This window comes from Lynx canadensis, chromosome E1 (assembly GCF_007474595.2).
Source record: "Lynx canadensis isolate LIC74 chromosome E1, mLynCan4.pri.v2, whole genome shotgun sequence".
Lineage (NCBI taxonomy): Eukaryota > Metazoa > Chordata > Mammalia > Carnivora > Felidae > Lynx > Lynx canadensis.
Window position 1 is genome coordinate 27,873,058 of NC_044316.2, and position 6,074 is coordinate 27,879,131.

Below are 6,074 nucleotides of genomic sequence, written 5' to 3' on the forward strand. Positions count from 1 at the left end.
ATCATGAAGAGAAAATCTGAATAGACCTATAACTGGTAAGGAGATTGAATCAGTAATCAAAATCCTCCCAATGAAGAAAAGCCCTGCACTTGATGGCTTCACTGATGAATTCTACCAAACATCTTAGGGACTAATACCAATCCTTCTCAAACTTTTCCAAAAAATTGAAGAGAAGACACTTTCTAAATCATTCTGAGGCCAGCATTACCCTCATACCAAAGCTAGACAAAGACACTCGCAAGAAAACTACAGATCAGATCCCTTAGGAACATTGATGCAAAACTCCTCAACACGAGCAAACAAAATTAAGCATATTGAAAAGATTATACACTATGATCAAATGAGATTTATTCCTGGAATGCAAGTATAGCTCTACATGAAAATCATAATATGTACTGTTATGCAACAATGTAATATGTGATATGCCACATCAATAGAATAAAGAGGGGGAAAAGCCTCGTCATTTCAACTTGATGCAGAAAAAGCATTTGACAAAATCAACACCTTTTCATGACACTCAACAAACTGGGAGTAGAAGGAAACTCTCTCAATATGATTTTTTTTTTCAACGTTTATTTATTTTTGGGACAGAGAGAGACAGAGCATGAACGGGGGAGGGGCAGAGAGAGAGGGAGACACAGAATCGGAAACAGGCTCCAGGCTCTGAGCCATCAGCCCAGAGCCTGACGCAGGGCTCGAACTCACGGACCGCGAGATCGTGACCTGGCTGAAGTCGGACGCTTAACCGACTGCGCCACCCAGGCGCCCCTCTCTCAATATGATTAAAGCCACATGTGAAAAGCCTCTGGCAAACATCATACTCAATGGTATGGAAAGACTGAAAGATTTTCCTCCAAGATCAGACACTAGAGAAGAATGCCTGCTTTCACCACTTCTATTTAACATAGTAGTAGAAGTTCTGGCCAGAGCATTTAGGCAAGAAAAATAAATAAAAGGTATCCTAATTGGAAAGGAAATAGTAATCTCAAATAGTAATAGTAATCTCAAATAGTAATCTCTGTTTGCAGATGATATGAATTTATATGTAGAAAACTCTAAAGACATAACCAAGAAAACTGTTGGAACTAACAAATGAATTCAGCAAAGTGGCAGGATACAAAGGCAACACACAAGATTCCATTGCATTTCCATACATGAACAAGGAAGAATGTGAAAGGGAAATTACAAAAACAATTCCATTTACAGTAGCATCAAAAAGAATAAAATACTTAAGAATTAACCAGGGAGGTGAAACACTTGTACTATGAAAACTACAAAACAGTGCTGAAAGAAATTAAAGAAGACATAGATAAATGGGAGCACATCCTATGTTCATGTAATGGAAGACACTATATTGTTAAAATGTCAATACTACCCAGAGCCATTTATAGATTCCATGCAATACCTATCAAAACCCCAATGATGTTCTTTGCAGAAATAGAAAAACCCATCCTAAAATTCATATGAAATCTCCAAATAACCAAAGCAATTTTTCAAAAGAACAACAGAATTGAAGAGCTCACACTTCCTGATTTCAAAACTTACAAAGCTACACTAACCAAAATAATGTGGTATTGGCATATAGACATATAGATCCATGGAATAGAATAGAGAGCCTAGACGTAAAACTTTGCAAATATGTTCAAATGATTTCTGACAAGGATGCCAAGACCATGGGGAAAGGACAGTCTCTTCAACAAATGGTGCTGGGAAAACTGGATATCCACATGCAAAAGAGTGAAATTCTTACCTCACATTTATCTAACACCATATACAAAAATTAATTCAAAATTGATCAAATACCTAAATCTAAGGCCAAAAACAATAAAACTCTTAGAAGAAAACATAGGACAAAAGCTTTAAGTATTGGATTTGGCAATGATTTCTTGGACATGACATCAAAGGTACAGGCAACAAAGTAAAAAAAATAGATATATTGAACTTCATGAAAATTTAAAACTTCACAATCCACAGAGTAAAAAAGCAAACCCCTAGAATGAGAGAAATAACTTGCAAATCATATATCTGATAAGGGATTAATAGCCAGAATATACAGAGAACTCCTAAATTCAACAACAAAAAACAATTCAAGATTGGGCACAGGACTTGGAATAGACATTTTTCCAAAGAAGTTATATGAATGGTCAAAATGAGCACATGAAAAGATGTTCAACATGACTAATTATTAGGGAAATGCAAATCAAAACTACCATGCAATACCACCTCACATTCTTTAAGATGGTTACTATGAAAAATACAAAACAAGTGTTGGAAAGAATGTTTTTAAATTAGAACCTCTGTGCACTGTTGGTGTGAATGTAAGATGGCACAGTCATTATGGAAAGCAGTATGGTGGTTCCTCAACAAATTAAAAATAGAATTATATGACCCAGCAATATATTCCACTTGTGAATAGAGTCTCCAACAGATAGTTCTGCACCAATGTTCATAGCAGCATTATAGCTCAAATGTGGAAACATCAGTGTCCATAAATGGGTGAAGGGATAAACAAACTGGTAAATATGATGGAATATTATTGAACTTTAAAAGGGAAAGAAATTCTGCAATATGCTACAACATAGATGAACCTTGAGGACATTATGCTAAGTGAAAGAAGCCAATCACAAAAAGAAAATAATGTATGATTCCACTTACATGAGTTACTTACAGTAGTCCAAATCATAAGGACAGAAAGTATAGTGGTTGTCAAGGCTGGGGTAAGGGGGCATTGGGAGTTACTGTTTAATAGGTATGGAGTTTTTATTTGGGATGCTGAGAAAGTTCTTGAAATGGATAGTGAGTGGTGATGACTGCACAACATTGTTAATGTACTTAATGCCAATGCATTGTGCATTTAAAAATGGCTAGAACAGTAAATTTACAAGATGAGAAGAGTTATAGGGATGGATGGTGATGATGGTTGCATAACAATGTAAATGTATTTAATACCACTGAACTGTACACTTCAGAATAGTTAAGATGGTAAATGTTATGTGTGTTTTACCACAATAATTTTTTTAATTATGGAAAAGCATAAGTGGACTAAGTAGAAAGGTGTCCGGGACATATTATGGACTCATGCTAGTAGGTATAATATGACCCCATGAAAATTTATACATAAATGTCTACATTTGATAAATGCATAGATATCTGGAAAGATGCTTATTAAAGTAGTAAAATAGTCCTTTCAGGAAAGATGCTTATTAAAGTAGTAAAATAGTCCTTTCAACTTTTCATAATTCTTTTAGCTGTTTTCTGTTTGGAGAATAGAAGGTTTAGGAATACTTAAATCAGTGGGAGGCAGAACTATAATGTCATAGTTAAGTAACTATAAACTTAGTCAATTTTATTAGAACTCATTTGAAGGAAAACTGCTTAATAGAAAGGAATGGTTAGTGTCAAGCATAAGAAAAGGAAGTTTTAGGTGCCAGACATGGGGATGGATGCTCAGCTAAAGCTGTATGGATGAGTGGATGGGGAGTGCACTAGGTATGCCTAGTGCTTTGTGACAGGTGTTGCCCTCTTGTGGAATATCATACTGACTTCTTGATCCAGTTTCATGTTCACCAAGCAACTTTTCTTCCTCTTGAAGTTGGTGTGTCTATAGGGAAAGAATGACCTGGCTTCCAATCAGTTCAATAGTGTGTTTCTCAAAGTATATCAGTGGGTTGTTATTCTGGTTTATATATTGGTCTCTGTGCTTGGTTAATGACAGTTGACACTAGAGAAATTGATTTACATAATCTGTTACTTCATAAGAAATTACCTCCAAAACTTAGTGACTTAAAATATCTTTAACATTTATCTTTATCTTTAACAGTTTTTATATATCAGGAATTTGGAAGTGACTCAGGTGGGCAGTTGTGGCGCAGGGTTTCTCCTGACGTTGCAGTTTAATGCATTTACTAGTTGACTCACTCATATGACTGGCAATTTTGTCTTGGCTATTGACTAGGGACCTCAGTTTCTTTCCACCTGGGTCTCCCATTGAGTTTCCTCACCACATGGCAACTGGTTTTCCCCAGAGTGAGCAATCCAAGAGATTTTGCCGACACCAAGGCAAAAGGTGCAGTGCCATTATGATCAGCTTCAGAAGTCCTAGACCATCATTTCTGCTATAAACTGTTGGTCACAGAGGGCAAGCCCTGATTCAGAATGAGAGGCCTACACAAAGGCATGAATACTAGCAGATGAGAATCACTGGGGGCCATCTTGGAGACTGGCTACCACAAATCCCATCAACCAAGTGGCAATTCCTGGCAATCCTGTCCTTTGTTGTATGCTTTCCATTCAAAATAAAACAGTTTAATATAGCTTTTACATCTCATCACATTTTATCTTCATCATACCCCTGCCAGTAGGAAGAGCAGGAGAAGTGAGAGTGTGATTACCCTGAAAGAACCTACTTGTGACTCAAGCATGGGTTAATACAAGTTAGATTATTCATGATGAGGAAAATATCAAGATTCTGTATTTTGTTTTGCCCATTTTTGCAAGAATCACCCTTTTGTGTTTACTTGTACTGAAACTGAACACTGAAAAAAATATTTTCCCCAATATTAAGAGAATATAAACAATTATTCAAACAAGTACTGAGATGATTTTAATAAGAACAAAAAAGTGATAGCAGACTTAACGTTACATGTTGATGGAGAAATTAAAACTCACTCAATAAATTTATAAAGAGAAATATAATCTTCCCAGACAAACAGATAAGCATTATAGCATCGTGGTTAAAGGTTATAAATCAACAAGTCACCATATTGAAAGGAGAATCTCCTAGGAAAGCTTTTTTAAGTCAGCCAGTCTCAATTTTATAACAAGATATCAAATAAGTATAAACAGGAACCATCTTCATTTCAACCTGGCTTACCCTTAGTGTCTTCAAGATATCTGACTTGTATTCTACTTTTATCCTTTTCTGTAAAACAAGATATAATGGTTAGCCAAATGTTTTATATTCTAAAGATGTGTCAGTAGCTCAAGGTTTCTTGGCCTATTGAGATTCCTGTTACCTAAGAACGTGTTGGTTTTTGTTTCAACTTTGTCTTTAATCAAAGCTGATTTTAAAGATCCAGAAACAATGAATCTGACTGTCCTGTAACCATGAAGACCCTTCAGAGTCAATAGTGGAATGTGGGTATGGTAGAGAGCAGCATGTGAAAGGGAAAGAAAGATGACAGTGTCTCTCATCCAAAATGGTATCCAAGATGCAAAGGCACTTTTCAAATCAAGAAAGAACCAAAGTCCAGCTAATTAGGAGAATTGAGAGGAGAGGATTGTGAGAAAAGACCCTCACATTTTTTGAGTGACACTTACCTACCAGATGTTGGTTTCCAGATGAAGAAACCAAGGCTCAGACAAGTCAAATAACTTGTCTAAGGTGCACAGTCATTTACGATTGAAACCAATGACTAATTCCAAATCTTTCCTACAATCCTATACTCACTCCTAGGCCAAGAATGTGAGACTTTATGATTTGAGAAATCTGGATTTTTACCCCAGGGTCAACCAAACCACTTCTGATACCTGGAAAAGTATGGAGCTCTATTTTTTTACTTCTATACAACTAAATTGGGAACAACTTTGTACTTGCATCTTATTAAAACTGGTATTAACACGGAGTGATTGAGTTGAGTAGCCTTGCCTTAGCAGGATATTCAGACTGATTCCTTCTCTAGATGAGTCTGGGAATTCCTAGAATCTGTGGAGAGTAACAGAGAGTCTGGAGCCTTCCCTGTGTACTAGGGAAAACTGGTTTTACTAAGAACTTGACCAAAGATCTGGTGGTGTCAACTCCAAAGACAAGTCGCAGTTTCCTTGCAGTTACTGCTTGAGATTCTCTGAAGAACTGTGGCAGTATGCCAGGATGTTTAGTAGGAAGCTCCTTCCTTTATGACATCACCAGGCAGGTAGCTAAGGGGACTATTTGAGACACTCTTAGAATAACAGCCACTTTTGTGGGAGTACAAGAGCAGCAGCTTTTAAAGCCAAGGGTAAACATTCAGACTTCATTAGGATCCTCAATACAAGCCAGCCAGTAAAATATGGGATCTACCCAGAGGAGCTCAGTC